General features: G+C 36.9%; 1 protein-coding gene across 3 annotated transcripts in view; it reads left to right on the top strand.

The window, feature by feature from the left end:
• The window catches only part of LOC109433366 (glucose dehydrogenase [FAD, quinone]), a 164846-nt gene that overhangs the window by 2642 nt on the left and 149236 nt on the right, over window positions 1-12968 (top strand). The gene's annotated exons all lie outside the window — the stretch shown is intronic.

The raw sequence follows: 12968 nt of genomic DNA, 5'->3' as shown, positions 1-12968 counted from the left end.
CTGTGCATCTTTTTGCAGTTCCTACGGGTAATTTGTAGTAAAATCCTTTAGCAATTCCTTTGCAGAATTTCCCTTTGAAATTTTCAGGCCATTTTTCGCCAACTTCTGTGGAAACTCTTTCGACAATTGAAGCCCAACTTTACCAAACACCGTATGTAACATATGTAAACAAAAAAGAGATTTTCTCATGAGGCGCTGAATTTTGATAAAGACTACTTGTATCACTCACCTTTGGGAGTAATTTGTGAAAAAATATCCGGATTTTTCACGTTTCGGAAATGCTAAATGTATGAGTTAATTTGGGGAACAGCGAACTTCCCCTTCGATTTTCTCCGCTGGTAGATTTTGTTAGATACGGTGTAAAGTTAGGCTTGAATTATGTTTGAAATGCCTTCAATGAATTTTTATTTTTTCTTCTGTATTTTTTCCGAAATTGCTTTGGCAGTTCCTGTTGAAATGCCTTATAATGTTTTATCCATAATTCTTGCTGAATTGCTAAAACAGCTTTCCATGGAAATTTCTAAGAGATTCCCAAATAAATAAGCGCTATCGAAGTGGACGCACAGACACGGAGGGTGGTCAAATAAATACCAATAAAATACAAGTAAATAACCAGAAAAAAAACTCAAATTAATCAACAAACGCTTGCAAAAGAAAAAAAAAATCTAAGAAATTTTCGCACAAATTGTGAATGAGTTTGACAAAAACAAAACGTTCAAAGAATTAAAAAAAAATGATTGAATTCACAAAATAATTGCGAGAAGAAATTAGCAAAGACATTTTGAAATCATCCTACGAACGAATTATCGAAGATATTGTTGAAGTTATCTCAAACACAGGCCACTCCAACACGAGAAACACAATCAGATAAATCCCTTTTATAATTCTCATCCTAAACTGATTCAACGGTATATATGAAAATTTGCAAGTTGGGCAGGGGCTGTTCATAAACTACGTAGACCAAATTTTGGCCATCTCAGACCCCCCCCCCTCCCCCCACCCTTCATTGTTAACATATAGAGCAATGAAATATTCTACAAAGTTTAGAAACACTTCAATCTGAACAACTTTGCCGATGAAACCGTATTGCTATCACTCATGATTTCAGAGATATTATTTTTCTGAAAACATGCAACTTTTCATAGAAAATAGGGCGCCATTTCAATGTTTGACCATTGAAAGCTGAGAATACGATCTGGTTAGAGTAGAAGTGCCTCTGGAGCAAGGTTGTTAACCGATAAATTATCGCCAGTTAACTCAACGCAAACTCGATAACGGTAAAGGTTGCTCGATAATCTTTCGGTAACGTTAACCAAACGATAAATCAACGCGAAGATCAACGTACCTTCGATAACTTTGCGATAAATTTAGTAACCCTAGTCACGGCATCATAAGGGCCCCTATAGCCGAGGCGGTAAACGCACGGGTATTCAGCATGACCATGCTGAGGGTGACGGGTTCGATTCCCGGTCGGTCCAGGATCTTTTCGTAAAGGAAATTTCCTTGACATCCTTGGGCATAGAGTATCTTCGTGCCTGCCACACGATATACACATGCAAAATGATCATTGGCAGAGGAAGCTCTCTGTTAATAACTGTAGAAGTGCTCATAGAACACTCAGCTGAGAAGCAGGCTTTGTCCCAGTGAGGACGTTACGCCAAGAAGAGGAAGAGGAGGACGAAGGAAGTTCGTGACATTTACCTCAAATATTCGAAAAGAGCGGGTGTTCCGTGACTTCCTTGTAGAACTGGTCTAGCCGCACAAGTTTTTCATAGAGCATGTTGTTAGGTTCAGCTTCTAAAGTGAACTGCAGGTAGTTGAATTTAGATATGTTTAAATGATATTTTCAGCACTGCTCAGAGGACTTAAATAGGATTTTTTTTGTCGACAGCAAAGTTAATTACGATATCAAGAGATATCTGATGGTGGGGTGATTGAAACATTAAATTCAACTACAATATACTTCCTGCTTTGATTAAGATTGAGATTCCTTTCCGGGAGTTAAGTGTTCGGCACGAAAAGTAAACAGTGAGCGCGTAGATTCTTAAGATATCTCACATTGTTCGTTGCTGAGAAAAAAATAGAGGCGTGTACGCAACTAGTTTAAAAGTGCATTTTTCGGCTCGGGAAGTAAAATTTGGGTGAAAAAATGTGTCGAGCAGTAAGAAGCAAATCACAGCAAAACCTAATTTTACTCTGCAAACAAAATATAACTCAAAAACAGTTTATTGGATTTAAATGTCTTTGAATATGTTTGATAATATTCGAAAGACTTTTAAAAACACTGATAGTAATATTCATTGCGTATCTATATTAAAGGTGGATATAATTTCAATTTTACAAAAACCTTAACTTCAACTTTATTTTCAATACTTTTCTGTCTTCTAGCCTCAAAATTTGCCAAGTAGCCCAGGATGGTCAAACATTTATTCCCGAATCTTCGTTTTGCATGTATTTTTAAAACAAGTTAAACGAAAGATTTTTTAGACTTTTTAATCTAAGAAATAGATTCTACGAACAAGTTGCATTGAAAAAACTGTATTTTCTTTTTAACTCTACCTAAGTAACAACGAATTCAAAAGAATAAAATAATAGGAAAAAATTTAAAGACCATGTGAAATGTAACTTAGGCCTTTTTACTATCCGACAGTTTTTATAATAAAAGGAGAAATTGATTCTGAGATGGAGGTCTCCAGTTAGCCTAGTGGTTAAGGCTATGGATCGCCAATCCGGAGATGGTGGGTTCGATACCCATTCCGGTTGGGAAAATTTTCTCGACTCCCTGGGCATAGTGTATCATTGTACTTGCCTCGCAATATACAAATTCATGCAATGGCAGGCAAAGGAAGCCCTTTAATTAATAACTGTGGAAGTGCTCTAAGAACACTAAGTTGAAGCGAGGCAGGCCAAGTCCCAGTGGGGATGTAGAGCCATAAAGAAGAAGAAGAAGATACTGAGATATTTGAAATTTAGACCGCCTCAAATAACATTGATCAAGGTTTTTTTTTTTCTTTTTTCTTAATTCGGTGTAACTTAAGTTAGGTTTGATGTAGGAAAAAAGTTATGTGTTGTTTTTTTTTTACGTAGAATCTATTGTTGATATCAAAAATCTTATTTTTATCCGGTTGTTTTGAAAATCGACATCTTTGAAGACATCACTTCATACAACAAACCGTTTTAAAAGTTTTTGAAGCAGAAAACTTGTTTTTTTTTTCATAAGGTCTTTTTTATGTTAGGTGAAGAATATTACAAAACACATAAAACAAAAACATGTTCAGATTGAAGCTCTTCCCTACTAACAAAAGTAGCTGCATAAAAGCTTATGAAGCAAACGATCTTGAAAGGAAGCTCTAATAAACTCTTATACAGCAAAAATGTTAGTTGGGTACATACATACAGTAAAATTTTATTTAAATTGAAAAAGGTCGCGTATAAGCGATTCGTGCGTTCAATTGGAAATGCTGTTTATGTAAGAAGGGTGAAAACCCTATGAGATACAATTAACAATCACTTACACACGAAGATTTTTAGCGGCTCTTTTCTTTAAAAGCGTCAACGGCTATTGACTTGATGCGCGCACTTTTTTTGGATACAAGTCGATTACACAGTCAATTATGTTCGAAAGAGTCAAAGCAATAATGCTATCATCCAATCAGACAATAGCAGTTAAAAACATTCGAATGCTTTGATATGTTGTGAACGATATAGGTATGTGATGGATGGATGATAGAAACAATTGCCCTAGTTTTGTTTGTCTACCATCTGGTGATTGTTGAATGAAATAATCAATAACCACTAAATGGATATATGTTTACCACAATGAATAATGATAAAATAAAGTAAAATGTAATCATTTTGTTAAAACCAACGTTTGACCTTTTTTAGAATATTAGGGAAATTGGAGTCTACCTTATCACACATGTGCAAAACTTTTCGCAATCCTCAACGATAATTTCAAACGAAACAGAAACAATTTCGATTTAAAATTTAATTCATTCCATCTTTTCACTTTCTGCGGGCCTTTAAATTTATAACAAGATTCCCACCCCGCAGAAACGTTCATCTCTGATGAAAGAGAGAGTGATCAGCCCAGAAACGGAAGATAGAAATGCAAGAAACTCCAAAATTATGCAAAACTGATTTATAATGCCTGTTTATGGACGGTTCGTTTGGAAGCCCACATCAGCCGAGAGAGCTCCCATGCTGCTGGACCGGACCACGATTGTGAGGGTGTGCCGCCTATGACGACGATCAGCCGTCGTTTCACTCTGTGTAGAAACAAACCACCAAAGAGCAACGGCGGAAGATAGGAAGATGCCGGCCAACCTCCGCCCGCCGCGCCGTCATAATTTGCATCTTTTGCGCTGTTGTGGGTTCCTGTGACTGTGCTCCGACTGCGGGTGGCTATCAATTTTTCACAGCAAAATTTTCATCGAACTGTTGAACGTGGGCTCCAGCTGATGGCATTCTGTGTGTCATAATTTGAACTTTTCCCCGGATTTGATTGAGTTGGTTGAGCTAGGTCGGGGCGGTGTGGGGTTGATAGCCGCCCCTACCGGCGACAAAATAGCCACACCACTACACCGTGGGAGAGTGTGGGCTACAGATGATGACTTAACCATGGCCGACGAGCTATGGAACAAAATTATTTTATGACCCATTCAAGCTAATTAGCAGTAAATTAGTCTGGGTGGTGAAACGGTGTTTGTGTTGGCGCTGGTGATAATCAATTGAATACATTTGATGGGACTATCGAAACAATTAGCTATACTAAAGCAATTTATTATAAAAGTTGCTTTAGGACTTCGACACATTCATAATTTTGTTGTAATAAATTATGGAACAAATACGAACCCGATGCTATTTTTACCAGTACACCCTATTGTTTTCTCAACTAGTACGGGTATACGTAACGCCGGGGCTTACCCAACGCAAAGTTGCTGCTAATGGATTTTACTTTCTCGAACTTCCCTCGCAGTTACAACTTCCCAAACAGACTCGTTTTTTGTTTTTCGCATCTTACCGAGCAATATACCTAACAGCAGCTCTATTTTTGTTTGCGTTTCTGTTTTAGTCAAACTATTTTTACTTTTACAAGCTGACATAGTTGTGAAATATAGCTTTCGGGGCATAATGTTATATGCCTTCTAGTGTTTATGTCATCCTGAAATAGACATAGTTGTAAATTAATCGTACCAATTTCTATAGAAACACCAATCGGAAACCAAATGTAACCTTTCATTTCGGTGTGATGCCGTTAGATGGAACCGATAGGCGCCGGATGCTGCTACGAAAATAGACTCTTTTGGCATTTTGATTGAACAAGATCGTATTAAATCAAATGTCAAACGACACACAATCGTAAGCCCAAGTAACAGCTTATTCAGTCATCATTTTCAAAAAATGGCTTATATATCTGTTACACTATTATACTTATATTATTGTAACTCTCCTGTCCGACAAAGACAGGATCACTGTGTTTTCTATTATGCTATCTTGTATAGTTACAATCGTGAAGATTATACTTGAAAAGAAATTTCCAAGAATTTAGCAAGCTCTTGTGTTTTTTTGTACATTATTTGTGGAGCCTCGTAGCCGTGCGGTTAGGGTCACCAAGCTTCTAATCGCACCAGGCTATGGGGTGAGGGTTCGATTCCCGCTCCGGCCGGTGAAGCTTTTCGAGAGAACAGTTTCTTCTCCGCATCCACTCGTGCATGCTCCGTGTGTCCTTTGTCTAGTGTTAAGTTTCATTCAGTCTGTACAGGCTCTGGCTGAAGACGGTGTCAGCGTCTTTTATACAGCAATTAAGTTTGTAACAAGTTGTCACTTTTGATAATCTCTATCTAGGATAAGCTAAAATGTCAACAAAGCTTATACAATAGAATAATGGTTGATTCTTAGGGGCTGTCCATAGTGTCCATAAACCACGTGGTCATTTTTTTTGGGCGTTTCAACCCCCCCCCCCCCCCCACCGTGTTCATTTGTCCATACAATTTTTTTATTTGTCCATACAAAATGGTCATTGGCCTAAAACCAACCCCACCCCCCCTCATGACCACGTGGTTTATGGACAGCCCCTTAGCTGATTCTGCAGGTTTGACAAGCATAATTAAAATTAAATCCGTTTTTCGGCCGCCTAAAATTCCGCCAAATATTTTTTCCATAGAAATCTCTGAAATTGTATTGTCAAGTACAGGACTGCAATGTGATGTTGTTCCATTTTTTTAATACCGGTTATTGAAAATGGGTTATGTACCAAAATAACAACAATCTAGCACATTTACTGAAACAAATTTCAACTATCGCACAACATTAATGACAATGTAACAACCTGCATTTGTTGCGACAATCATCCCAAAGCGAAATAGATTTGCTCCAACTTGATCAGACAAGGATAAAGATTGCGACAATGAGTGCACTTAAGCGTGAAAACCTTGCATTGCGATTTCCGAGGGATAACTTCGAATCGGTAAACACTGCAGCGCTGTTGAAGGTCTACCATCATATACAGGGGGTGGCCAAAAAGTTTGGGATAGGATTTTTTTTTTATCTCGCAAAAAAGTTCAACATGTTGAAACTTTCCATAGAGTGCATCAAAAAATCTCAAATTTTGATCCAGAAATTCGGTCGTTTTATCTACCAAGGTTACTCACAGAAACTTCTATAGCTTTTTTTTCTGAAATTCTTCCAGGGATTCTTTAAGAAATTTCTCCAAGGCTTCGTTTAGATATTTCATTGACAAGAATTCTTCTAGGTAGATTTCAATGGGTATTCTTAAAAAAATATTCAGACATTCAGAAGTTTGTTCTGGTATTTCTTCAATATTATCACTAGTGATTAACTCAGAAATTGTTCTAGAGGTTCCATTGAAAACTCTCACATGAATGTATTCAGTAATTTCTTCATGGATTTATAAAAAAAAAAATCCAGCAGAAATTAATCCAGAGATTCTTGCATTATTAATTTCAGTGATTCAGTTACGAATTTATCTAGAGATTCCTACAGGAGTTTATACAGAGATACCTTCAGGATGTTCCTCGATGTATTACCCCAGAGATTCATCCGGTATTTCGAATAAGGAGAACTCCAATAATATTTCTCCGCGGATTATTCAAGAAAAATCCTACAAATTTCTAAGGAAATTTATTAAACAATATCTTAAAAGTTTTTCTAGGGATCTTTGCAGACGATTATCTATGCGTTTCTCCAGGTATTCAGGATTTTTTTTTTTCAGAAATTCATCCACAGATTTTACCAAGTATACTTTCAGAAAATCTTCGAAGATTTTTATTAAAGGGCTTCTCCAGGAATCTATATGAAAAAAAAATGCAGTACGCAAGACAAAGTTTGCCGGGTGCAGCTAGTAGTCTATACTTTCCTAAATTTTTTTTCTGGGAATTCCACCACGGATTTATCGAGAAATTTCTCGAGAAAGATCTTGAGTAAACCTTGCTGGGATTCTCCAAAGAAAGTTCCTGGAATTTCTTAGGATATGTCTACAGAGATACATTCAAAAATACTGATTGTGGGAACGATCTTTTCGGTTCAGAAGCGGGGGGATACTATTTCATCCGACGTTTTGACCCTTGGTTTGGGTCTTCTTCAGGGAAGCCAACCATAGACGGATTCGAAACTACTTCCTAAAATGTCTACACTCTACAGGGTTATCACTGATTTCTATACTACCGACCATCCTTGAAAATTTGCAAAAGTATACGTTAATAGAATTAGAGGTTCAAGCTGGCATTTCAGGGGAAGAGTCCGCCTTCCTGATCACTGAACTCCTCAGGGTTTCTTTCAGAAATTCCTTCTAGGATTTCTTTTGAAATTCCTTTGACTTCTTCAGAATTTTAAGAATTTCTTCAGGAATTTCAGCAAGAGATTTCTTTAAAAGTTCTTTCGAGGAGATTTCAGGAATTCCTCCTTTAGTAATTTCTACAGAAATTGCTATGTACATGGATTTTTTCGAAATTGCACTAGCGGTTTCATCAGAAATATTTCCACTTAGAGATCTCTGCAGAATATTTCAGATATTCCTAAATTTTCTTCAGAAGTTTTGCCAAAATTACTGAAAATTTGTAGGCATGCAGACCCGGTAGGAATGAAATTTCTTAAAAACTCCTGGAGGTTCCTTTGAAAACTCCTAGAAAAAATATTATTCAATACTTTTGAGGAATTTCTCGACAAAAAAAACTTGAAACAATTTCTGAAGTTATCTTATAAGTAATTCTTGATTGAACGTCTAGGATAATAGCTTACCATTAGAATTTAATGGAGGAGCTCCGCAAGTACTTCCAAGAAGAAAAAGCTACTTCTAAAATTGTAGAGAATATCTGAATAACTCCCCAATCACTACATGATCTCATATGATGTTGCATAGGATGCAAAAGTGGAGGCAATATACGCACACTTTACACGCGGTTAAATGGATGCGTGTACGCATATGGATTTCACTTTAGCATCCTATTCAGCATCATATAAGACTTTGTGTTCTGGGCTGAAGATACCTCTGAAGAAATGCTCAGAAAAAAATATAAACAATTTCGGAAGGAATTGGTACACAAAAATCGCTAAACAACTGAAGAAATGTCTGAAGGAAAACCTGTAGAAACAATGACATTTTTTAGGGAACTACTGCAGACATTGAAGAAATGAATTTCTGTAGGAATCTTAAAAATAATTCAAGAAAGAGCTGAAGAATCTACCCACAGAGGGCCAATAGAAAAAAAAAACTTGGAAAATTGCTTCAAAAATTCTAAGGAATAGATTCTGGAGTAGTTTCTGTAGAAACTGTAGAGAGAATCTTTGGAAAAATATCAGAAAGAACCCCTGAAGCAATATCTGATGTGAATAAATTCAAAGCAATGCCTGGAGCAATACCTGAAGAAACCATTAGAGAAACCATTGGAAGAACTTCCAGAAGAATCTCTTGAGAATTTTCTAGTGGAATCATCAAATAAATTCCAGAGAGAATCCCTGATTATATGAAGTAATACTTGAAGGCAGTCTTGTGCATTATCACCATCATAACACAAAAAAGCCACAACATCAACATTACCCTCTTGCCTCCATCAACGCTACAGCCGACCGTCTCTATATTGCTAACGAACACATTCGAGACGAATGCATTGACATGGTGGCTGCCGCCGCCACGCTCTTTCTTTGAAAATCTCCTGAGCAGCCGAACGCTTGTATAACAGTCGTTTCGACGCAGAGCTATGTCACTCACTGCTGGGTGACTCTTATCTGAAAAGGCCAGGATGAAGGTCAATTTGTTAAGTAGTATTGCATGGCGCAACTAACACAAGCATACATAGCACGCCCTATGAAAATGAATGCAAAGCGTAGAACAATAACTCGCTTCGGTGTTTCATCGTGTGGTTCGAAAACAAGAGACGATGCTGCTGTTGGATGTGGTTGACTCTGCATTGAACGAGGGTTGGCTGCAGTGGCTTTTGCGTGAATCGATTATGTTTCGATGGACTGCGTTTGTCGTATGAAGTGATGGTTAAAGCGAGTGTCGTTCGACATTAACCATCCTGAAGTTGCACAACTCTGCTTAAAGGTAATCAAGCAATTAGGTCTCGAAAAGCTTCCAGAAAACAAAATCTGAATTGAGAAGTTTTTGAAGAAATACATTAAACAATATAAGCATGTATGTATGTATATAGCAATCGTTGATTGATTTTTTTAAAGTATCCCCTAAAAAAATGTCAGGAGGACATTCCGAAGAAACCCGTGACCCGGTTGAAGGTTAATATTTTGAGAAATTACGAAATCCAGAAGAAGTGCCAAGGACAATTCCTGTGGGAATTCCTAAAAGAATATCTGGAAGATTTTTTGGAGAAATTTTCAAAGATATCCAAGGATAGGGATTATTCTTTAGAGAAATTCTCGCTACAAATCATTCTGAGGAATCTTGGGATAGTCTTATTTCTGTAAACACTTATGATTTTTTTTAAGAAGAATCCTCAAAAGAATTTTTGGCGGTGTCCTTGAATGTTATCCAAGGGATTTTTCTAGAAATTTTTGAAAAGAATTCATGCTAAAATTATTAAAGGAATTACAGCAAGAATTTTCCTTACACTGCGATGATTTCGGAAAAAATATTCGTGAAATAATGCATGAAAGAGTTTTCACGGAATAATACCTAATTAAGCGCAACAGTTACATCATTTCCTTAGACCAAGCCCACCCGTGGGCTTAATACTACACACGCAACAGCACGTCGTTAACGATTTTTAATTTCGTTATCAACCCATTTTCGCACCGGTCGTTCATTTCCATGTGAGTAAAATAATGATCGGTCGCCTTTGCGCACCGGTGGTCTCTATTCTCTCCGTACCAGCGGTTTTTTGCACTTCTGTAAATCATCGCAATATTTTGTGTACTTCTATGGGGTTATTGCAAATCTAATTCAGTATAATGATTTGTGCTCATATTATGAAAGATGGGGTTTTGGATAAGACTGAAAACTGTTAGTAAAAATTGAATTCAAATAAATGATTCCCTTGGAGATTTGTACCAGTTTTGGTGCGTTTAAAGATATAATTTTCTCAATAATTTATGATTGTATTTAATCCCGGAATTCAAGCAATCTTTTTTTAAATTATATGTTTGTTGCTTACTGTATGACTTGTAGGTTGAATTTTTATCTAAAATAATATCCATCTCTTCAATATTCATGTTGCCTTTCTTGCAAGAAATTTATCTGAATTTGAGATTATGAGCATCTTTTTTAATAATTAGGTTTATTGAATAATTACATCCCTTGCATTTCCAACACATTTATAACGTAGTTGTCTCCTTTACAACTTCGCGTAGGTCAAGATTCTTGAATCCTGGTTATAGTAGAAGCTGTCTTCTAACAGTCTGCGATAAGTTTGCGCAACCTTTTTTCATTAACGTGTATTTTAACATCAGCTAATTCTATACTCAGTCACAACCTTTTAGTTACAAAGCATCACTCGCAAATCTTAATATATATTGTGATCTTTAGGATGCTGGTATACGAATATTTTGTTGGAAGCAGATTCTATGCGCTTGAAGTAGACTGCGTATTTGTCAAAGTGCATAATGAGCCCACTCTCCTTTTTGGCACTGCATACAACAATTGTTTTATTTTAACATCCAACGCCTTGCTTTTTCTATAACGAGGAACCTACAATATGGCAGTCCTGCACACCGTGAAACTTGGCAGCTCGACTACATTTTTTAAGATTTTTATCGGTATGATTTAGTTTTTACAAAAAGAAATAACTGTAGTGTTTCTATGATATTTGAGTTGAGTTAGGTACAGTCAATGCATCTTTGAAAAATCGTAACTACTCTTATCTAATCTCAAACATACGCGGAATCACCCTGGAAAGCAATCGTGTTACTTTTCTTGTCAATACTGATGCTTGCAGCATATCAGAGATATGACACATGCATCAAAGCGGCCTGGTCTACTGCGTTGTATTTACACGCAAAGATGATTCTTCGAAATACTTGGAGTACAGAATATTGTATTTCGGCAAGGTACTTCTCGAATTTACAGGGGAGGAAGGATGCATGGACGGTGAAGTTACCCATTTCGCACACTTTCTTCCTAATGTCTCGTTTATTTAATTTATATTTTTAAATTTATATTTAATAAACCACCCACTGACGACCACCATTTTCAAGAACAGCAATCAAATCAAAACTCTTTTGCCTTTTTGAAATATACACGACAAAACGAAACGCGAGGCACAGCTCTTTTAAAGCGGGGGATCTCAGCCCGGAAAGTGAAGAAAGAAAAACCTTGTGGTCACTTATTACCGTCAAATAGTTTCTTTTCGGGTTAGAAAATACGCACATCTTCTGACCGGAATCTGCATCGGATGGCGATAATTTTGAAACTTGTCGGAACATATTTCGCGAGTTATTTATTTGGACATTTTTCTAAGGGTGTGAACCATTTCGCTTGTTCGTTTAACTTTTAGTTAAAATTTGACACTTGAATAGTTATTTGCCATCGAAAAGTTAAAAAATAACCACGACGGTGGCCCATTTGAAATTTGACAGAGGAGTAGTTATTTGGAACAAAATACAGTACGCAGCCAAATCATTGCGAACAAAAAATAACTATCGAACTGTCAAGACTAACCCTGCTCGCGAGGAGGGTTATTTTCAAAATAACTATCGAAGTGTCAAATTTTAACTAAAAGTTAAACGAACAAGCGAAACGGTTCACAGCCTAAATGTGCGAAACTAAGCTTTACTTGCTGCGTAGAAAACCCGGCTCAAACATGTACGTGTTAAAACAGCAAAACTCACTGAATCACTATACATTTCTTCAAATATTAGTTTCGAAACGATCGGCCGAATCAAGAACTAAAGGTGCGATTATGAGCAATCGTAACTATTTTTGAGAGAAAATCAATACATTTTCGATATGCATGATCCTAAAATTGGCGAAGAAGCGAAAACTTTATTCATAACATACTTAAGCAAAGCTTGTCAATTTAAACCTAATATTTTTCTGCGTTTGTATTGTCACTCTATCACAATTGTATGTCAGACAATTTGTTGTGTTATTCGTGTAACGATCTATGATATTGATTGGTTGAAAATTTCAAATATTTGATGCAAACTAAAATAAATTCCTACCTATACAAAACAAGAAAATCATTCCCTAGAAACTATATAGGTACCTGGCAACAAATCCATACTCATGTTCTTTCGTCTCCTCTTTACGCTACCCAGAGAGCTAAACGCGAGAGAGCGCACGAGCCTACGGATAGAGACCGTACTTTGCGTGTCTCTATATTCTAAGCCCTGCTACGAACCGTACGTAAACTTTTCGCTTTCGAGCCCTATTTAGCAGCGACCGGTGCGGTTCGCTTCTTTGTTCGGGGCTCTACTTAACGTTAAAACGCTTGATTGAGCCCATGAGTGGGCTTGGTCTTAATGGCATTGTGCGTTGGGGGCGCTAAAATTTAAAA

This window comes from Aedes albopictus, chromosome 3, assembly GCF_035046485.1.
Source record: "Aedes albopictus strain Foshan chromosome 3, AalbF5, whole genome shotgun sequence".
NCBI classification, from domain to species: domain Eukaryota; kingdom Metazoa; phylum Arthropoda; class Insecta; order Diptera; family Culicidae; genus Aedes; species Aedes albopictus.
The sequence above is the reverse complement of the archived record's forward strand: the minus strand, read 5'-3'. Positions and strand labels throughout refer to the sequence as shown.